General features: G+C 36.8%; 1 protein-coding gene across 5 annotated transcripts in view; it reads right to left on the minus strand.

Moving 5' to 3' along the window:
- The window catches only part of LOC150098659 (uncharacterized), a 38,908-nt gene extending 16,288 nt beyond the window's left edge, over positions 1-22,620 (minus strand). The window contains exons 1-2 of one of the 5 annotated variants that reach the window (XM_090404869.1): positions 22,578-22,620; positions 10,769-10,877 (exon numbers count right to left, since the gene is read on the minus strand). The gene's annotated coding sequence lies outside the window, so the exon portion shown is untranslated. The other 4 variants (XM_090404868.1, XM_090404870.1, XM_090404871.1 and 1 more) reach the window with 4 other exon arrangements.
- Between the last annotated feature and the right edge of the window lie 1,455 nt (positions 22,621-24,075).

The following is a 24,075-nucleotide window of genomic DNA, read 5'->3' on the forward strand; positions in this document are numbered from 1 at the left end:
TCTGATTTCCTCTTGGCAAGTGAGACCATATTCTTGTATCCTTTGTTACAGATCAGCCTTCTCCTTTGCATTCATTCTCTTTGCCTTGTATCCAGTGGCAGTGCAATGAGGCACTAGAACTATGCCAAATGGGATGATCTGTGGGACTTTTACACATCATTTCCATGGTCCGATTATTGATTTTGATCCTAGCAACCTCTGCAACCTAATAACAGAAATTATTCTCATTGGGATGAGTACTTTTATTCTCCATTCCACACAAAATCCTTGACCTCCCTTTATCCAGCTCCTAGTTCCCCAGCAACTGTTCTTAATGGCTCTAGTCAAAAACTCCAGCCACTCACTCAGCTTACATTACAGCTAGTAACAATTGCAAAAAACATCAACAAATCCAAAGCAGGCTTTGTATGGGTCAAATGCACCAAGCTCGCCTCCTGTCCATTAGGCAGTCATGCCTTCTGGTTGCTTGCTAAGGATGTGGTATGCAATTTCAGTATTTCCTTGTTTCCACCTCTCTCATATTCTGATGATACAATAACAATATCTCACAAAAAAAGCAGACCTCTTGAGCATCCAACTCTCATATAGATAATCCAAGGCAGAACTCCTCCTACCATTCCTCAAACTATCCACAGTATGTTTCCTCTGAAATTTCACCATAAGAACAGAAAAATCCTTGACAGTCTTGATACCAATAAGTCTCCTGGCCCAGATGTTAGTTCTCCTGTTGTACTAAAGGCTTGTGCTCCAGAACTCACCTGTTCTAATCATCTCTTCTAGCCATCATACTAATCTTACATCTACTCCATAACCTGAAAGCAAGCATTTGTTTTTTCTATTCCCAAAAAAAGGGAGATAAAAGTCAGACTTCAATACTCTCAAAAACAGTGGAGAAGGTCATCAATAGCCAACTGCTTCACTACTTGAAGACTCGGCAGTTACTTAATAATGATCAACATGGATTCCACAATTCTCATTCCGCAGCAAACCTCCTTGCTAACTTCACCCACCTTTGGATGCAAGCAATGGAAAAACACTGGGAGAAACTCAAGCGGTTACTGTTTAAGCTTCCAAGGTATTTGGAAATATCAATTTAGCAGATAGATTGCCAGCTTCCTCTTTGGCTATTCACTACAGGTTATGGTGGATAGTTTCCTTTCATCAGATTTCTCAATTAATGGTGGTGTACTACAGGACTCAATAGAGTCATCTATGCTCTTCCTAACATCCAGTCCTATTCATAGTTTTTGCTGATGACAGTATTCTGCACTCTATTTCATTTTCAAAACCTTGTAGATAGCTCTCACGTAATTAGCGCTTCAAGATCTTCTTAAACCAATCTTTTCTTTTAAGCTTACACGGTGATCCAAATGCATTTTTGAAAATTATGGCGACAACTACCGTGTTTGAATAAAAACTTTAGTTTAATATAACTAAAATCTACATTCGATGTTTAGACCTTTATGTCAAGGTCATCTTCTGGAGCATACAACTATACACAGAAAACAAGCTACTACAATCAAACTGGTTTGTTAAAGACACTGACCAACCGCTACAACAATTGTTGGCCTGACCTCTGGTGAAAAAAAAATAAAATAAATAAAATAAATAAATAAAATAAAAATAAAAAATAAACAAAACAAAAAAAAATTATACATCAATGCTAGAGTCCTATTATTAGTGTTATCTGTTGATTGTAGAAATACATTGGGCACAACAACAACAACACATATCTATCTATATACATATATTAACATCATGTACATTCCAGCCAGTTGGTATGGAATGGTTTCTAATACTAGCTGAAGATTGAGTCCTGACTTATGCTGGATCTTATATATTAGGTAGGCTGAATGTGTGCCATCCAGATCCTTAGAATTTTCATGCCATCTTTGTTGTTGATATTTGGGTGGTTTATCAGGATTTTGCAGGCTTCCTTAAATTTCCTTTCGTACCAAGTTTTTATGCGGCGTAAAGAGCAGGTACTTTTCCAGTTGATTTGGTGTAAGGTGTCGAGTGCGTGGTCTGAGAGGCCTGCTTCACCATAATGGTTATATTTAATGTGTCTAATGTGTTCTTTCTTGCGTATAGGGATTGTCTGTCCTGTTTCACCAATGTACGGTAAGTTACAGGTGCAGCGGATGCAATAGACTCCAGGATGTGCTAATGGGAGGAGGGGATCCTTAGAGGAGTTGAATATGGTTTTAAGTTTGGTGGGTGGTTTAAAGGTGGCATTGAGGTTATAATGTTGTAGGATTCTGTTCATTTTTTCCGATAACCCTTTAATGTATGGGATGGCTAAGGTTTTACTGTAATCTAGATTCGTTTTTGTTGTTGTTTTATGGAGTATTTTATTTTATTAATAGTATCAATACTATTAATAAAATACTCCATAAAACAACAACAAAAACGAATCTAGATTAAAACCTTAGCCTCCCATAAGAATAGGAAGCCTGCAAAATCCTGATAAACCACCCAAATATCAACAACAAAGATGGCATGAAAATTCTAAGGATCTGGATGGCACACATTCAGCCTACCTAATATATAAGATCCAGCATAAGTCAGGACTCTAGCCAATCTTCAGCTAGTATTAGAAACCATTCCATACCAACTGGCTGGAATGTACATGATGTTAATATATGTATATAGATAGATACGTGTTATGTCCAATGTATTTCTACAACCAACAGATAACACTAATAATAGGACTCTAACGCTGATGTATAATTTTTTTTTTTTTCACCAGAGGTCAGGCCAACAATTGTTGTAGCGGTTGGTCAGTGTCTTTAACAGTCTTTTTTAACAGTGTCTTTAGCTTGTTAGTGTAGCTTAAGGGTCAAAGCTGTATAACTGAGAGGAGACCTCCACATAGCCTTTAAAGGAATGCGGAGAATCGACCAGGGCTTCTGACCTAATGTCCAATCCTCACCTTCTCGTGGTGCACCCTGTTGGGTATCTACTTGGATACTGAACGGACGAGGATGGGCTGGCAATTTGGGATTTAGCCGACCAAATTGTATTCTTATTGGTTAAACCAAAATATAGAATGATGGTACAACATGACAAAATTTCATGCCAGCTGGAGTGTCGCCCGGTTAAACAAGGCCCCCGTTGTTTTCGCCAGTGAACCAGGGCGAACAGCGAAAAGTCAGCTACTGGAACAAATCTGAAAATAAACCCCAACTCAACATCACCAGAGATAAAGATCGGTACTATCAACGTAAGAAGCCTGAATAGCAAAGAAATGGAGCTAGCTGAGGAATTAGATAAGTACCAGATCGACATAATAGGGGTGACTGAAACAAAAAAGACAAAAACTGGTGAGATCTTTCTGTGCAATAAATACAAAATGTTATATTCAGGCAATGACAATCAAGGAAAAGAAGGAGTAGCCATAGTATTCAACACAAAATACGAGGCTAATCTTCTTGAATGGCAGTCAGTCTCAAGTAGAGTAATGTGGGCAAATATGAGAATGGGGAACTGGACAATGAGACTTATTTGTGTCTATGGCCCCACAGAAGGTTCTACTAAGGTAGAAGTGGAGGAATTTTTTTTTAAGGCTTTAGAGAAAGCAACTGACACAATGAAAAATTAGTCCTTGTTGGGGGATGTAAATAGCAGAGTAGGAAATGATTGTGAGACATACAAAAATATTTTGGGAAAATTTGGAGAAAAGAGCAAAGCTAATAATAATGGCAAATATCTGTTGGATTTCTGCTCAGGACATGGACTGGTTATTACTAACACCATGTTCCAACATAAAAATGTGCACAAATTCACATGGAGAGAAGAGGCTAGGAATAAGAAAAGTCTCATTTACTATGTTATTGTTGATAGTGATGTTTTCTCCCTGGTGCAGGACACCAGAGTGTACAGAGGATTTGAAATTGGAAGTGATCACTATTTAGTCTTGAGCAGGATAAAATTGAATTTAATATTGAAAAGAATAACATGTAAGAAAGTTTTAAAGCGAATAACAGTTGAGCAGCTCTCAGATGTGAACTGTAGGCTAAAATATACAAAGATTATTGAAGAAAAAATGAAAGAGTTTGAGAACAGTAATCAAACCTTGGAGAGTCAGTGGCAAACTCTGAAGAAAACATTGATTGATTCTGCCAGAGAGGCATGTGGTGAGGTTATCTGTAAAGATAAAAAAATCAGAACTCCCTGGTGGACACAGGAAGTTAAAGAGGCAGTGAAGGAAAAGAAGAAAGCATACCAAAAGTTCCTGTCAAATAAGTCAGCTTGTGCTCTTAGAGAATATAGAGACAAATGCAAGAATGCTAAACACTGTGTAAAATTAGCTAAACAAAAGTCATGGGAGGACTTTGGCAAGAATATAGAAAATAAATATCAAGAAGGTGGCAAAATATTCTGGAGGTTGTTGAAGAAGCTTAAGAATGGAGGAAAGAGTGCTGTAAAAGAAATTAGAGATGATAAAGGTGACATGAAAACGGGAGAAAAAGATATCGTTGAAGTATGGAGTAATTACTTTGAAAAACTGCTAAATGAAACAAGCAGTGATGACAGCACAGTGGTAAAAAACACTGACCAGGCATGCAGTCAGGAATACATATCCATACTTGAAGTAGAAAAAGCCATCAAAGGCTTGAAATGTGGAAAGGCAGCAGGAATATATGATATTCGACCAGAAATGCTGAAGTATGGTGGTATAAGAGTCTTACAGTGGCTGCACTGCATAGTTCAGAAAGCCTGGACAGAGGGACGAATTCCCGATGATTGGAGTAGAGCTCTCATAGTACCCATATATAAAAAGGGAAATAGAACTGAATGTGAGAATTACAGAGGTATTTCCCTACTGAGTGTTCCTGGCAAGATCTATGCAAGTATACTTGAGAAACGGTTGAGAAGAATTGTGGAAGAAAAGCTTGGTGAAGAACAAGCTGGATTCAGGCCAAATAGAGGCTGTCAGGATCAGATCTTCACTTTACGACAAATAGTTGAGAAAGCATGGGAATATAACAAAGATCTGTATTTAAGTTTTGTCGATTTGGAAAAGGCATATGACAAGGTGCCAAGAGAGAAGCTATTCAATACGCTGCAGTTATATGGTGTCAATGGGGCATTATATCAAGCAATACTTAGTCTTTATTTGAGTTGTAAGTCAGCAGTTAGAATTGAAGGAAGTACAGGAAGATGGTTTAATATTAAATCTGGTGTGAGACAAGGATGTACATTATCCCCTCTGTTATTCATTATCTATATGGATCACATTATGAAGGAAAGTGGTATTAAACATGATATGAAAATTGGAGATGTTAATGTCAGCTCTTTGCTTTATGCGGATGATGTTATACTTCTAAATAAATCTGCTATAAGTCTGCAAGATTCTCTGACTAAATTGAATAGCTGTTGTAATAGATATGGTATGAAAGTCAGCAATAAAAAGACCAAGACAATGAAAATAAGCAGAATCATTGAAAATGTCAACTGTGTTGTGAATGGAGAACCTGTGGAACAAGTAAAACATTTCAGCTATTTAGGCACTATGTTTACTGAAGATGGTAAATTAAATATAGAAATAGACAACAGAATCAGCAAAGCTGGTATGGTGGGAAGTCAATTGAATAAATTCATATGGAATAAGAGAGAAATCAGTCGGAACACTAAATTAGCTGTGTACAAGACAGTGTTCAAACCAATTTTAACTTATGAATCTGAGAGCTTGGTCAGAAGTAAAACACTTGACCAAAGACTAGAGACCACAGATATGAGAGTCCTGAGAAAGATTATAGGCATGAACAGATGGCATCAATGGCAATATCATATTAAAAACGAGGATATTAGGAAAGAACTTGACATTGTCAGCATCCAGGAATGCGTTAGCAAAGCTAATCTTAGGTGGTATGGTCACTTAAACAGAATGGGCGAGGAAAGATTAGCAAAACAAGTGTTCTCTGCCAGGTTGGCAGCAAAACGACCCAGAAGAAGACCAAGATATAGGTGGATTGATAGGGTACAAAATGCTTTAGACGATAGAAATTTAAGATCTGATAATGTTGGAGTCTTGACAAGTAACAGACTGATTTGGAGGAAAATTGTAGATAGGAAATTAATAATGATATAATTTTTTTCATGTAGTACTATCATATCCTGTACACCCCTTGAGGGTACATGGCAGGAATTTGATGATGATGATGATGATGTAGCTTGTTTTCTGTGTATAGTTGTATGCTCCAGAAGATGACCTTGACATAAAGGTTGAAACGTCGAATGTAGATTTTAGTTATATTAGACTAAAGTTTTTATTCAAACACGGTAGTTGTCTCCATAATTTTCAAAAATGCATTAAACCAATCTTCTTTCTGTTCTCAAGTTGGGTGAATACCTGGTGAATTTTAATGCCACCAAAATGCAGTCCTGCTCATTTCTAGAAAGAAATGACCATTCCTCTCTTTCCCTCACTTTTGACAATATTCCTACTGCCAACCAAGACCAGTTTTCTCTCTCCTGCTCGACGTTTGGCACCTTATAAAACTTAAATCCATTCAGCTTCAGAATACTGTCCCCATATTTCGGTTGGTACACCTACAACTTTGCTCAGAATGCCTGATTGTATACAGATTTGCATAACTGATTACTTCTCCCTCACTGCCTTCCTCCAGTCACCTTCGTTGCTGCATTATATCTCTTCTCTAGGTATTTCATGAGCAATACTCTGAACTGGCTGTAACAATCCCTCCACTTTCCTGTACTAACATATGAACATAAACAGCCACTAGTCAACACCCATTTACAGTTCACTACAAACCCATCAAACCAAATTTTCATCCTCTACCTTCATTTTCTACATCTATATACTCTTTTGAACAGTCTTCCCCAATGACTACAATCCTCAGGTTTTCGAAAAACACATCGACAAACTCCTCTCCTCTCTTCTTCTATCTAACCACTTATACACAGCACTATCGTGTCATAGGTTTTGGGACCTCTCTTATGTGCGGGGCCGATATATATATATATAGCCCACATTTGTACCAATGTTACTAATAGGTATTTAACAAGTCCCATGTTCTTGTAACTTAATATACACTGGGTAAACAAGCCACTGAGATGAAAAGAAAATCCTTGAACACGAATGTATTTGGCTGATTAAATCATCCAAGCCCGATTTAGCACAATGTTGAGCTGATACTTGATATAGAATTCCCTGGAATAATGCCAAATTGCTATATCAAAGCATCTTTAAATGTAAATGTTAGATCAAAGAAAGCTTTTACATCTTGTGACATCATCTGAGTCTTAATCTCAATGATGGACTTTCTATTCCAAAAGTTTTCAGAAATCTTAATTTCTAATGGCATAATTGTATTATATTACAAAGCAGAATTAACTTGAGAGCATATTTAACTGCAAAGTAGTCTACTAAGGAGTAGAGTATATTAGTGTTAGAATTGGTAATTTTCATTTACCTGCTATGGATAGAAAACCAAGGAAAAAAATAGAGCCAGGTAACTCAGAAGAATTCAGGCAGGAAGGTATGGCTGCATGTGATAATTGTCATGTGTTGGATTTTGCTGACACATGAAATGCGGAAAAAAATAAAAAGTATCTAATGCTTTTTATTCCAGTATAGTGAGTAGACAAGGACGATTTAGCCCTATCTAACTCTTGGAGACTGAGGGCTATTCAGTCTCCACTGGTAGCCAATCACATATAGATAGCCCAAGACTATCACTAATTATACATCGCATCTGGTGAAGAGAGGTGACACATTTCATGGTTCCTAATCCTAACACTATGTTTACTGTTTGAAAATAGTGCAGGTTCTGGTTGATTTTCTTGAGTTTATAGGATGAAAAACACCTGCTTGCCTGTGAGAATGGGAAGTGTACTGGTGAGAATCCTATAAGATCCCCTTTAAGAACTTATTCCGGTCCTATTTTCTGCCTATTTATCAAACTGTAACTCATTATTTACTGGTTATACAGTTTCTACATAAACCAGGGAGTAATCTTGGTTGTCAAACTCTGAACCTTCTCCAATTCCTCCCCAACTTCCACCTCTCAAAAATAAATAAATAAAATAAAAAGAAAAATTAAGGAAATCAAATCTGAGCATTGTCCAGTTGAAGATCACAGGCATGTATAGGGGAATACTAATTCTTTTATTTGTTAGTAATTTCATTGTTAGCTTTATAATAATGAAAATGAGAAATGACATATTTTGCCAAGTCCTACTTGCTTCTTTAATTTCATGCAATACAGACTTACTGAGATAATGTGGCTACAATGTCATCAATCCAAAATGTAAACCCTTGCACATTTCATCATTAGACTCATATCCATTCATGACTTCCTTAAAAAAAAAAAAAAAAGCATTTTTAATCAACATCCTCAAATTTATATTGTCAAATGTTTATTATTTTCCCTCCAAACCGTTTGCGATATCATTAACGCAACTAGCTTAATCATTCCTACCACCCACACTGTCTGTGCAAACATTACTGGAAACCAAATGAAAAGCAGTATCAGGATTGTGGAATACTGACTATGAAGACAGGTTGAGAGAATGTCAATTACAAATGCTAGTCAATAGGCAGAAGAGGAGCAACATGATTGAGACACATAAATCGTTAACGGGTGCTTATCAAAGAGATATCAGGATATTTTTCAAATGGTTGCTTGATTAAGAAACCCTTAATCAAAGCAGTAGATCAGTTGGCCCAGTGAATAGGATCTCAGCATCCTGTTCTCCCACCAACAGGCTACAGGTTTGAACTCCATTGTGTGTAATCAATGTCTGCTGAAGTTTTCAGTATAAGATAACTACCCTTCTTTCTGGACACCAGAAGTGGATTAAAAGTTCCATGTTTGGTTCTGAGATAGATTCCTAAATCTATGTGTTCTAAGCTTATATATAAGCTTAGAACACACAGATTTAGCTTTTGTGAATGATCCACATTTTAAAAATAATCAACAGCAAATATAGATTCCTGGTTAAAATTCATAATGGTATATTGGTACAGAAAAAAACTAAATAAAATGCTACTAAAGGGTGACAAGTGTTTCTTAGCTGTTCTGTAATATTCAACAGGTAAGGAATAGAATCTTCTTCTTCTTCTTCTTCTGCAGCTTCTCCCACTTAAGTGGGGTCACTGTTGATGATGAGTCTCCTCCACATCTTCCTGTCTTGGGCTGTCACCACATCCGAGTTCTTCATTCTCAAGTCCTCTTCTACCAGCTCCCTCCATCTCTTCTTTGGCCACCCACGCTTCCTCCTTCCTTGCACATCCATCTGCATGACTCTCCCTCCAACAGGTAAGTAATAGAATGATATGAAAAAATGCAGGAGAACCTTGTTTTCTGCACAGATAAGTACAGAAATTTGACAGGCTACCACATAATAAACTGGTGTATAATTACAGCAAATGGGATTGGAAAATCAGTTCATTTATTGGATAGTAAACGGGCTTTCTAATCATTATCAAATGGTAGTGTATAGAAATGCCATGTCTCTCAAGAGAAGAGTTACTAGTGAAGTCTCACAGGGTTCTGTTCTAGGGTCACAATGTCTCAAATATGATACGCAGCTTTAATCTAAGATCCAATATGTGCAAAACCTTACATTTACTGGTGTTAAATTGACATTTTATTCAAATCACTCTGAAGCACCAATATATAGGCATCATTCCTAATAACTTTTACCAGCTTAGCATCAGTCTGTTAATAAGTTATTAGGAATGATGCAGATATATTGGTGCTTAAGAGCGATTTGAATAAAATGGCTATGTGGGAAGACAAGTGGGGGATGTCAATTTAACATCAGTAAATGTAAGGTTTTTGCACTTTGGATCTCAAAAATGTAACGCTGTGTATCATACTGGAGACGTTGTATTACAGGAGGTGGAGGAAGCATGTAATCTTGGGATACTGGTGGATAAAGAATTGAAGTTCAAGGGACATATTGCAAAAATAATAAGACAGCACAAAGAAATGCCAATATACTAAGAACACTGACAAGTAGAGATAAGGATGTGGTCATTCTGCTGTACAAGGCTTTGAATAGACCACATTACGCATTGATTTTCACCTGCATTCCTAGGTGAAAAGCAAAGCTTTGGAAAAAGTTCAGAGGTGAACAACAAAAGCAACATTGGGATTGTGGAATACTGACTATGAAGACAGGTTGAAAGAATGTAAATTATAGATGCTAGTCAATAGGCAGAAGAAGAGCAGCATGATTGAGGCATATAAATTGTTAAGGGAGGGGGGGGCTTATCAAATAGACACCCACCAGGATATTTTTCAAAGAGATGAATGGGGGAAGGGGATAAAGACAAGCGGTCATTCTTGGGAGTTGTATAAAGGTGTGGTTCATAGGAGAGTGCAACATGACTATTTTTGCATGGAGTGGAATTTATTGCCAAATGAGATGGTGAGTGTGCAAACATTGAACCAATTTAAGATGAGGTATGATAACCGTTATCACTGTTAGGATGCATCTTACTATTGAATCTCGACTCCAAGAGATGTTTGTATAATAATAATTAGTGCAATACTGAGTAACTCATGCTAACGTTTTATATTTTCGTAAGCGGCCGATAAGTTTCGAAAACAAAAAAAGATTCCCCCGCTTAGGTTAATTATATATATATATGTTTGATCCCGGTACTCTACACACAACCCACCTGCTGTTTATCATTTGATTTAATCGTAAATTTTCAATTTCATATTTGATTCCAAACTAACATTCGGAACTTAATCTGTGCAACTCAAGTGAAAAGATACCGAAAACAAACCTGAAATATTGTCGGTAGTTTAGCGATTCTTCGAAATTTTTCTAAGTGGTCTTCATATGCGAGCAATATTTCACTCTTGGCAAGAAGTATTCTTCCATTTAACTCCTTCCTATATCGAAAACCAATATTAGCTATACTATTAACATGTTGAAATGCTTACTTATTTGATGTAAAAATATACATTAAATAATTGATGGGTAAAAATCATAGAAATGTTCACACATATATGCAAAATAGACGTTTAAACAGCATTTTTCAGTGAAAGATCATAATTTAAATACGGTTTTACAAAGAATTAATAACAACAGATACAGCTGTTTCTTATACCATTAACACTGTGACAAAAAATATTCACTGCCCTCTACAATCGTAAATTAGCAATATGAGTTCACTTGATATGCATATCTATGCAATTATCTAAACTTGGTAGCATTGAAACGAGGATAAAACAAAATTAACAATTACAGTACATAATAAATAAGTATTAGTGGCTGGTAGAGAAATGTGTAGATAGTGGATAATGATGTGATGTGTAAATAGGGGATTAAGTAGCAAAGGTTGGTCGATTGGTAGAGCCATTGTTACTAATGGCTCGCAAAAACATAAGCAAATTTGAGCGCGGTTAGTAGTTGGAAGGGATAATCGTTCGATGCTGTTGCCACACTCTCCCTCGATGAGTCTTTAGACTCCCTAGAGGTGTCACATATTAATAATAATAATTACGTCCGTCAGTTAAGTAGTGTGCAGTGTCCTCAGGCTGTGACTCCTTGGTGTATCACGTGATTTTTTAAAACGCTTATCATCTATCAGGTAATTATAATTATATAAATATAATTATAATTACTGGAGCTCTGGGCTAAGGAGAATGGATGTCAATTTAATGTGACAAAATGTAAGGTTATGCATTTTGGGATGAAAAGTTTAGCAGCAGTATATCACATTGGTGGAACTGTACTCCAAGAGATTGATGAGGCCAGGAACTTGGGAGTGTTGGTGGATAGGGAGTTGAAATTTAGTGGGAACATTGCAAAATTGGCTAAATCAGCTCATGAAATCACTTGGATGCTGAAGAATACTTTGATGAGCAGAGACAAGCAAGTTATTGTGGGCAAGGTATTGAGATGGGTCCAGATTTGGTCACCTAGGTTTCTTCTTGATTGGTAGGAGGTTGAGAGGATCCAGAGGCGAGTGACCAAGATGATAGCAGGTCTATGGAATGAACCTTATGAGAACAGGTTGAAGATTTGAGGGTTGCAAAATTTGGTTGATAGGCGGAAAAGGTGAGATAAGATTGAGATATTCAAATTGCTGAAGGGTTTCTATAGGATTAATTCAGAGGATATTTTTGAGAACAGTGCTGGTGGTAGGAGGACTAGGGGACATCCATGGAAGCTGGGCAAGAGTGTGGTTAGTAAGGGTGTTAGGGCTAGGTTTTTTACTTTTAGAGTGGTGAATTAGTGGAATAAGCTGCCAGAGTTTGTTGTGGTGCTATGACAGTGAATGAGTTCAAGGCAAAGTATGATAGATACTATGTGAATGCCGAACAGTTGTGATGGACATGATGTTTAGAGCCTCCCTCGATGAGTCTAAGGACTCCTTGGAGTCGCTCGTAATAATAATAATAATAATAAAATATATGTAAGGGCTCAGTGGAAGTGATGCTTGCATACCCTGCGCTAGACAGTCCGAAGACAGACATAAAGTTCAAGTATAGTCGCTAACTGGAGGAACTTTTTCTAAGACGTTCTTCGACCAGTTCCGAATAAGCCGATAACTGGCACGGACAAGCGAGTTTTTTTCCCCTGTAAACTCAAGAAAATCACCATAGAATCCCCATTATTTCAGAGAGTAACACATTCTTAGGTACCAAGAGATAGCAGCACTTGTTTGACAGTCTCTTCATCGGTTGCCGTCTATGAATCGTCATGGGCCAGCAATCTCTGATTGGCTACCAGTGGAGATTGAACTGCCCACTCAGTCTTAAAAAAAAAAAAAAGCTAGATAGGGTTAAAAGGCCTCACCTACTCCTACTCCCTATAAGGGAATAAACAGAGTTAGTTTCTTCTTATTATTTTATTATTAAAATTTATGTAAATTTTTATGTTGCTCCAGCACATGAGCGGCTACAAGGCAGATGGCAAATAAACAGCATGTGTAGGCTGTAGTTATAAACAAAGTAATCTCCTGATATTTTTCTTAAAGAGTGGGAGGCTTTTTCTCCCAGTAACTCGTGATTTTCGTCCCGTAAAATAAAGAAAATCGACTGCCGAACCCACAATTGTTATTAAAATTATAATGATTAGCACAATATGATACTATAATTAATGTTAAAATGAATAATAATCCTAACAAAAACAATTTACAGTTATAGCTTTACATTAAAACAGTTAAACAGCTATTTATGCATTTTCTCATCAAAAAAAAAAAAAAAAAAATCAGCTAACACCGTTCGGCTCCCGTATATAAGGATTAGGCGAGGCCATTTAGTCCTATCTAATTTATGGAGACTGAGTGGGCAGTTCAATTTCCACTGGCAGCCAGTCAGAGATAGCTGGCCCAAGGATACCACTAATTAATCGGTACTCAGTGAAGAGGCGGCTAGCAAGTGCTGCCATATCGTGGTGCCTAACATTAACACAATATTTTAATGTCTGAAAATAGTGTGCGTTCGACGGCCGATTTTTTTGAGTTTACCGGACGAAAAACCCGAGTTCCGGGAGAAATAACCCGCTAGCCCGTGCCTGAGATCGACTAACTCGGGAACCGGTCGAGAAAAGGCTTAGAAAAAGTTCCTCTAGTCGGCAACTAGATTCGAACGACTCTCGACTTGAGGTCAAGTGCTGTAGAGTGCATACGCAACTTACTTCTACTGAGTATATTTTTATTAACACTAAAGCATCTATGTACAATCAAAATAAATATATATACAACTATTTACAATATATACATTTGTACATAGAATGTTTATTCTAATTGACATTTTGATTTACATTTCTTGAGGCTACTTCTACTGAGTTTATTTGTATCAACAACAGCAGCTGTGTACATTTAAAAATAAATATATATACAGCTATTTACAATTTGTACATAGGCTGCTAATTCTATTAGGCATTTTCATTTACTCGTTACAATATACTTATGACAGCTGTTTTACAATCACTGTTTAAATAAGATACAAGATCACATGCTCAATTTCTATTTTCCTTATTGTCCTATTGAATTGTTTGAGCTGTTATTTTTGTTGGTATATGTTACATAGTGATTTCAGTCTATTTATAATTATAAGTTCCATTATAAGATCAGTCTATTCTCGTTTATATATATATATATATATATACATATATATATATATACACATATACATCCACATACACACATACATATACATAGATATATATTTTAGCATTGACATTTTCCATATGTACAATTCGTTTTACATATATCTTCATTTTATATCTTTGTTCACATATTTTGGATGATTATTTTATTAACTTAATTTAAATGCACATCTTATTCTTAAAATACATACATTGCTTATGTTTTTATTTACATTTATATATGCATATATTTTGGTAGTATCTCTATATCTCATGCAGATTTTATTTTTCTGTAGGCACTCTTGTTTTTGTTTTTACAAAAAAGAATTCCATCTTGCTTTAACATTATATTGTTTGCTTAACTTAAGAGGTAAATCTGTAATTTCTTACATACAAAGTTTTCTGAATTGCAGAATTAGTTACAGGTCTATAAATATAAATGGATAATATATCCTATTAACATTTTGGGTTATTATCATGTTATGAACTTATGTTATCTGCATTTCTTTCAATTTACTTTTCTTTTTTTTCTTCTTTTTTTTCCTTACACAATTAGATATACATATATATAACATTCTTATCCCTTATATATAGGCGTACCTATATATTATTATTAATATTTTTATTATTTTTTTAAACTTTTACTTATTTATTTTAATTATTATTTTATATACATATATACATTTTTAATTTTTTTTTTTATTAGATTTGATATCTTGTTGTCATTATTCCTCTCATTGTGGCGAATGGGCCTATATTACTAGCACCTTTGTCTGGGATTATGCTTTTTGTTCAGATAGTGAGTTATCATTATTGTTTACCACTAACTACGGGGGTTCCATTATCGGTATAAATTTTATTTTTCCTTCTTCTTCTCCTTCTTCAATTAGGCCGAGTTTCCTCCATTGCTGTGTTGTTATGCTTTTGGTTTTTGTAGTGTTTATGATAATTTCCTTTAAATAATTGTTAATTTTTGCTAGTATGTCAGTATGTCTGGTCTGGTGTCTCTTCCGTGTATTTTGTCACATCTGTGGGACAATATTGCATACATTGTTATTATTATGATTATTAGTTCTGTTTTTTTCATTTTTTGGTCTTCCAGCCAAAATAATGTGTTTTCAGAGACTGGTTGTGTCTTATGTAGGAATTTCTGTATGGTGTTCCATACTGTGGACGTTTTGCTACAGAACATCATAATATGATATACTGTTTCTGGGTCGGGACAGAAATGACACTTCGCTGGGCCTTGTAGTGGGATTTTTTTGCTACACACCACATTTTTGTGGGGAGACAGGCATGATGTACTTTATAGAAGAATGTTTTGTATTTTGGTGATATTGGAAGTCGGAAAACTTTGCTAAGCACCGGACTTAGCCTAATTTCTCCTTTTCTTATTTCCCTGTGTTGGGGAGGTGGGAATGTCACTTGACTTAATGTTTTATATAGTTTTCTTGGTTTGATTGTCAGTAAGGTTTCGGTATCTGAGTGTTTCATTATATATGTGTACCCTTCGGCTATTTCTTTGAACATTCTCGGGCTTGGTTTTTTTATATCTGGAAGTGAGCTTATTGAGCTACACAGGCTCTTGCATCTTCTCATTTACATTTTAATTTTATAGTTTACTTTTATTCAGTTCACATTAACAATTGCTTTATTGTTAACATGCAATAGATAATGCTAAATGCATTCTTTTCACTTTGCACAATAATAATTTTTTAGAAAAAAATCGAGAACGATGAACAATGAAACTTTAAACTTCTGTACTGACCATGAGTACAATTCGGTACAATGATTTTGTATCACTTCACTTTCACTTTTCATTACCTCTCAGAGAAATGGCATATTTTATAATATTTAGGCAACAGTGCTTGTAATTTCTTATGTTACACTTTTCACTCTTAATATCTTTTTAAAGCTTGTATAATGTGGAGTTCATATAACAGAATCATAACAATCAGAATAATCGTTTGCAAATATAATTCACAGTTACACAAGGCAGACAATATGATTATATGCTGCATCTATCGCATATTATAATTTCGGTTTGTACAAAATGTTAATAGGTGTCCCAAAATTCATGCAAGAAGTAATTTTGATAGAAAACACAGGTTTTAAATAAAAATTGTAATTTCTTATTGATTCATAAAGTATACAGTATAGGGTTATGTATGGAATAGCATATCGGGTAAATGGCCTCCACGGCTTTGCTGGTACATATGCACTCTTTTGTCGAAATTTTCCTTGACCGTTTTGCATAAATATGGCTGAATTTCGTTGATACAGCGCTCAATTTCCTCCTTCAAGGCGTGGGTGGTCGTGGGCTTGTTGGGATAAACCTTAGATTTCAAAAAACCCCAAAGAAAAAAGTCCAACGGCGTTAAGTCACATGATCTGGGCAACCAATTCTGATCACCAAAACGGGAAATTACACGACCAGGAAATGACTCATGCAGTAATTGAATTGTTTCTCGTGCTGTATGGCATGTGGCACCGTTTTGTTGAAACCACGTCGTCCACATCCATACTTTGCAATTTAGGCACAAAAAACTGGATTTCATGTCGCGATACGAGCACCATTAACTGTTATTGCCTTACCAGCCGCATTTTCGAAGAAGAATGGACCGATGATGCCTCCAGCCCAAAATCCGCACCAAACAGTGACACGTTGTGGATGCATTTGTTTCTCAACAATCACTCGTTGATTTTCTGAACCCCAAATGCGACAATTTTGTCGATTAACGAAGCCATCAAGATGAAAATGAGCCTCATCGCTGAAGATGATTTTGTTCGAAAAATAAGCATCTACTTGTTGTTGTTCCATAATCCATTCAAGCGTTGTTTTTTTCGTGTAGCGCTCCATTTTTAATAACCCTGAACTGTCAGCTGTCACACTGACTTTTTTTTTCTCGTTGGCAACACTTTACCTCACAAATGGCACTAAATTTAAATCTTGCGTGAATTTTGGAACACTCTGTATATAATAATCAAATATTATATATCATGTTATATATAATATAATCATAAGTTACATCATATAATCAAATGCTATATATGAAATGTTATATATATAAATATTATATATAATCAAAAAACAAAAGGAGGTCACGCCTCCGACCAATAAGCGATAACAAATGCCCTTTTTTGGCAGATACAACATACGGTCGTGGCATAGCCCTGCACTAATCCCGAAAATGGTCCGATGATGGTCACACGATCGAAACGGCTCTTACCCCGTTAACGTTCTCCTCTGTCCCAGTTTTCCCATAAAACCCTTCCCTTCCCAAAAAGAAGCGCCATTAAGTATAATAATAATATATATGTAAAAAAAAAAAAAATCAGCTAACACCTTTTTGTTCCCGATTTTATAGGGAGTAGGTGAGGCCGTTTAGCCCTATCTAATTTATGGAGACTGAGTAGGCAGTTCAATCCTCACTGGTAGCCAATCAGAGATAGCTGACCCAAGGCTATCACTAATTAATCGGTACGCAGTGAACAAGGCGGACAGCAAGTGTCGCCATCTCGTGGTGCCTTACCCTAACACAATCTTTTAATGTCTGAGAATAGTGTGGGTTCGACGGCCGATTTTCTTGAGTTTACGGGACGAAAAACTCGAGTTTCCGGGAGAAAAATCCCGCTAGCCCATGCCAGAGATCGACTAACACGGGAACCGGTTGAGAAAAAGGCTTAGAAAAAGATCCTCTAGTTGGCGACTAGATTCGAAAGCCTTTCGTCTTGCGGTCAAGCGCCGTAGAGTACAAACGCCATATACATGTTATTTTAGAAAAAACCCGGGTTTTCAAAATTATTCTTCCCGCTTTGTGCGTCGAACACTGCCCCCTCGTTCCCCTCCCCTTTAACAGCCTAACAGCAGAAATATGGACAATGAAGTCATTCTAGCATCTAAGCAAGATATGTACAAAATTTTCTTTCTCAATTATTCTGCTATATTTTCCTTTAAAATACACTTATAATGCCCTAAAAATTTCCCTGAGTGAAAAAGCCAATGTATTTAAGATAAGGCACTCTCCTAAACAAAAACAGGCTATAATAGAAGTAAAAGTAATAGTTTCAAGAGGAGTAACATTGGAATTTTCCAAGAAATAATACCTATAATCATAATAATAATTATTATCGGTTAAGGTATTATGACCTGGAAGTGAATGATGGATTGGATTGGGATTAGTTGATTAAGCCGTACTAATCTCGCTAAGCGCCTCCGTAGCGCAATTGGAAGAACGACGGTACATTACGCCCTTCGATTGGAATAGGCCTAAGTTCGATTCTCGTCGCGACGGGAGGAATCTTTATCTGGATGATTTTCAATCGAAGTTGAGTTAGCCGATCTCATACGGAGTTAGCAGGGTTTTTCTCCCGGAAACTCGGGTTTATCATCCCGCATACAGATAAATCGGCCCTTCAGAACACACGCAATTTACAGACATAGGATACTAGTGGTGGTGGAGGTGGGCGGTAGATGGCGTTGATGGAGTTTATTCGTAGTAGAGGTTCAGTGTAGTGGTTGAGACAGTTGTAGATGTACTCCCGCAATGAGTCTTTGGACTCCTTGGAGGTGTCAGGAATAATAATACTAATTATTATTATTATTTCGAAGCTAGGAGCTTTTATGAAGAAAGTGGGATTAGCATACATTATTTATGTTGTTTGGAATTTTTTTATGGATGGAATGTAGGCGTTGTATGCCGGTGATTTATGAAGTGTATATAAGTGTGAATGCTATATTAATTGTGGTGGTAAAGCTTTCAATTTCGTATTTTAATGTTCTATAATTGTCTGTGTGTTTTAAATTTTGTAGTAGAACGTTGCTGCCAACATAAATGCTTTTCATATTCCCCTTTGTCTGATGGGGGAGTTCTTTGAGTGGAGAGTTATTGAGCGTTAAGCTTGCGCTGGAAGGACAGAGAGATTAGTTGTGTTCAGCTGAGCATAGAATTGACTTGGGTCTTTTGTATTTGTAGAATTCTGCCTCATTGTAGTCTGAAGCTTGCTTGTTCAGCGGGTTTGGATGATTATTTGTCTTGGTGAAGAACTTTTCTGCTAGATCATGGAGAAGGGATATGATGTAGGGAATGTTGACTTCTCTGTGAATCTGGGAGTTTCTAATAAACCATGGCGAATCCAGAATCATTCTCAGGCATTTGTTCTGTATTCTCTGCAGCTTTTGAATATTTGTATTCGAGGTGTTGCTCCATGCAGGAGAAGCGTAAGTGATAACTGGGCATATTACCAACTTGTATATGAGTAGTTTGTTCTGGGTATCCAGTTTACTTCTTCTTCTGTTGATCATGGAGTACAGCTGAGCGATTGCTTTGAATGTCTTCGAGCTTATGTTTTATATGATTGGTGAATTGGAGTTTTCTGTCAAGCATGACACCGAGGTATTTGACTTCACTCTGCCATGGGATCTTGACACCTAACAGGTGTATGTCTTCCTTGATCTGAAACTTCTTTTTGGAGAACAGGATGGCTGAACTCTTCAATGGGTTTGCTGGATCCTCCAGTCCATCAGCCATTTCCATGTATGAATACTGTTTTTGGGTCTTTTGATAGCTAGTTTGGGACTGAAATATCTAGCTAATAAAGCAGTATCATCTGCATATAATCCTGTGATTGTGGAACTTAGATTTTTAATCATATCAGCTATGTAGATAGAAAACAGCAGGGGAGCTAGAAGAAAATCCTTCGGCACACCTGCCAGGATCTTGCGTCTGGTTGATACAGTTTCATTTATTTTTACTTGCATGAATCTGTCTTTAAGGTAACTCTCTATGATTTTCATTAGATTAGTTGGCATGTTAAATTTGATACGTTTGTAGAGAAGACCCTGATGCCACACCTTATCAAAAGACTTCGCAGCGTCTACAAAGACCGCAGCAGAGTGGCGGTTCCAGTTGAAACCTGTGGTGATAAATTCAACCAGTCAGTATATCTCTGGTAGTAATTTGTTGAGTAGCTTGGGTATGAGATGTGATCTCACTGCAGAACCATATGAGTTGTTGAAGGATGTAGGGATGTAAAGAGTTGTGGTGGGCAGTGTCATGCATTACATGTCTCTGTTGCTATGATAGGTGTTGTTGAAGTAATTCCTTAGTAATATTATGTAGTGTTTCAGATTTTTAATTATCAGGATTTTGTGCATTGCCATAAAGGGTTTGATTATTGGCTGTTGTATGTGAGGCGTCCAAATCACTGTTGAAATAATTTTCCTGTGTAGTGTTTCTGTTTTCACTAGATGACTGTTTTATGTGTTTGTGTAGTGTTATACTGTGGGGGAGGGGGACAAGGGGCTCTGGTACTCCAAGAAAAAGGGAAAAAACACTAGAAAATAATCCAAAAATCTTTTCCTAATTAAAATTTTTTATTTATCGTGTCTTCTGTTTCTATACTACTTATGAATTAGCAGTCACATAAGGTGGGAATACCCTATAGCTCTCGGGAATCGCGGCCGCTATGAACACAAGACGAAGTAGTACTCAGGCGAACCGAGCGCCCGAGTACTACTTCGCCAGGCTTGGGCAAACGAAGGTTTGCCCAAGCCTAGCCAGAGATCACAGTATCATGCAATGGCGATCATTGCAAATGCTCAGTCATAGGTTGTATGCGATGCGTAGTGTGCATTCTCACATTGTCTACTCAACTCGCCCCCCCCCCCAAAAAAAAAAAAATTAAATCATGAGTGCGCTACTGGTTTTTATCATATATGGAATCATGTCTTTTTACTTCGAAAAGTTTTTCTGGAATGATGCGGACTTCAGCATGTAGGTATTATATATGTTTTGTCCATTTTTGCAGTGATATGTGTGACAGTGTAGCGATAATGGTGCAGGGAACATGTTCTCTTATTAGGTATAATTAATATCTGCGTTTTGGTGCTGTTCATTATAATTAAGTTTTGGTAGAAGTAAGTTGTGATATCGTTTATGTCTTCTTGGGCTTTGAAAAGAGTCGTGTTGATGTCTTCGAGGAGTGCTAGTAGTGGGGTGTCTTCTGCGTATTGATATATTTGACTTCGTGTGGCCACGTTGCGAACGTGGTTACTGTATATGTTGAACAGGGTAGGTGATAGTGTGGCGCCTAATGGGACTCTACGTTTTATCTGTACAGTCCGGCTGTAAAGTGTGCCTATTTTTGTTACTTATGCGCTGTTTGAGAGATAATTCCCGAACTAGGTATGTGTTCCTCTTGTTCTGTGTGAATGTAGTTTTGTCAGCAGTATATCATGTTCAGGTGTATTAAAAGCTTTAGATAAGTCAGTAAGTATAAGGACAGAGAACTTGTTTTTATCGAGAGCTATGTTTATGGCGTCAGTGATAATTTCTAATAAGGTGATAGTGCTTTTTGTTTTCTGATACCCGTGTAGCCCAGTGGAAGTAGCGTGTGCTGTTCACAGCTCTAGATCGCCTGAAGAAAGAGTGTCGCAAGTTCTATTCTAGTCACCTACTAAAGGAATTTTTACTAAGTGTTTTTCGATCTCTGGCACGGGCAAGTGGAGCTTTCTCCGGAAAACTCCGGTTTTCGTCATGTAAACTCAAGAAAATCGAACATCGAACCCACACTATTTTCAGAGAGTAAAAACAGTGTTATGGTTAGCTACCACGAGATGGCGGCACTTCTCAGCCGCTTCTCTTCGCCAGAGGCGAAGTCTTGACAGTCTTGGGCCAACTAACTCGTAATTGGCTACTGGTGGAGATTGAACTCCCCCCTTCAGTCTCCAAAAGTTAAATATAGGGCTGAAACATCCTCGTTGATCCTTGCATGATCAAGAAAATGACATCAATTAGTGATAAGTTAAACAACTGTTAACTTTCTTTTCATCCTTCAAATATTGACCAGAAAGTGATTTAATTTTCCAACCTTCTGATATTTTTGCCATTTCTTTCTGACAGCACTGCTTTATTGATACTACTACTTTTTCTTTATAAGTTTCAATTAACATATTTTCTGTACTTTCTTTGCTGTAATCATCCAAACGTTTGCTTAACTTGTCAACTTAAAATGTCAACTCCTCCACATTTCATGACTATGCGTAACAGATCCAATTACTTCGTGGATGCAAGGTTAGTAACAGTAGTGTGTTGCTAAATCGCTTTATGAAAAATTTGATTCTTCACAAAGTTCTATTGTATCTTCAGATGTCTTTGTTTCTGCTTCTTCAAATTTTGCCCTTTTAATGTTTAAGAAGTTTCGTTCTATTTCGTTTTTTCAACTAACGGCTATCCGCTTTTTCGACCGCAAAACTCTAACCCTGATTAAAATTATTTTACTTATTCAAAAAAAAAGAAAAAAACGAAATAAAAACATATATTAAAGAAAATTTTCCTATATTACCTACAACTTGTGGTGGAGGTGGGCGGTAGATGGCGTTGATTCGTAGTAGAGGTTCGGTGTAGTGGTTGAGACAGTTGGAGGTGCCCTTCCGCGATGAGTCTTCGGACTCCTTGGAGGTGTCTCGAATAATAATAATAATAACTTACCTATTATCAAGTGAAATCCTGAACAAAAAAATGTAACACTAATATTACCACTCGTAGTCGATCAAATGACCAGAGCCTGTAGCCGTCGCGACGAATTTTTGTATTTATCGATAGTGCAACAATCGATAAATACAAAAATAAATACAACATTAAGTTCTTGGAAATGCAACAATGTTGCATTTCCAAGAACTTAATGTTGCAAGTTCTTGGAAATTCGCCGAAAAATAAGGCATTATTGTTTATTCAAATAACTGGGAGTTTTGCTAACGTGTTTGTGTTTTAATGAATACAGACATTGTTTAGTAAATAAAATCGTTTCCAAATTCCCGTTCGAAAATTGAATTTGTGTTTTGCGAATTCTCCTTTATGCATTTATTTTTGATAATGATAATAATAACACTAATATATATAAGTGTTTATTATACAATTTCAAAATATTTACGAGAAAAAGTATATACTACCATTCATCATCTATCCTTTGATAAAGAATTTTAATAACCGGCTCGCCCGACTTAAAAACATTAACCAGCTCGCTAAATTTGAAAAATTTTAACAACCGCTCGCACGAGCCGGTCCCAACCACTGGTTAGTAATAATAATAATTCTTAATTATTATTACATAAAATTTAGGTGCCTGTGTAACTCAGTGGAAGTGGCGTATGGCACTGGACCATTAGAAGAAAGAGCTTAGCAAGTTCAATTCTAGTTGCCGACTAAAGGAACTTTTATTATATAATTAACATAATTAACATCTGCTCAGTGGATGTGGCGTTTGCATACCACCGCGCTAGGCCGCACGAAGGAAGTCTTGGTTTCGAGTCTAGTCGGCGACTAGAGGAAATTTTTCTAAGCCTTTTTTCGACCGGTTCCCGAGTTAGTCGATCTCTGGCACGGGCAAGCAGGTTTTTCCTCCCGGAAACTCGGGTTTTTCGTCCTGTAAACTCAAGAAAATCGACCGTAGAACCCACATTATTTCGGACATTAAATATATTGTGTTAGGGTTAGAGACCACGAGATGGCGGCACATTTGAGCCGTCTCTCTTCACTGCGTACCGCTTAATTAGTGATAGCCTTGGGCCATCTGTCTCTGATTGGGTACCAGTGGAGATTGAACTGCCCACTCAGTCTCCAAAAGTTAGATAGGGCTAAATGGCCTCGCCTACTCCCGTATATACGGGAATAAAAAGGCGTTAGCTGATTTTTTTTTTTTTTTTAACATCTGACCTCTATGGAGTCAGAGACTCATCATGAGAGGTACACACTATTGCACACAATGCTCATCCAAATTGTCTTAAACTGATTAAATATGTCTACATTCACAACACACTCAGGAAATACATTCCAATCACCAACCACCCTTCATCCAAAGAACTTTCTTCTCACACCTTTATAGTTTCCAGCAATGGCTTCTTGTTCTACCCCTCCTATTCTATGAAAAATCTCTTCTGTGTTAACCTCAAAAACAACCATTGACTAGCTTATGTCTCAATCATATCCC

This window comes from Typopeltis vanoorti, chromosome 15, assembly GCF_054136105.1.
Source record: "Typopeltis vanoorti isolate ZY-2024b chromosome 15, IOZ_Tvanoo_1.0, whole genome shotgun sequence".
Taxonomy (NCBI): Eukaryota; Metazoa; Arthropoda; class Arachnida; order Uropygi; family Thelyphonidae; genus Typopeltis; species Typopeltis vanoorti.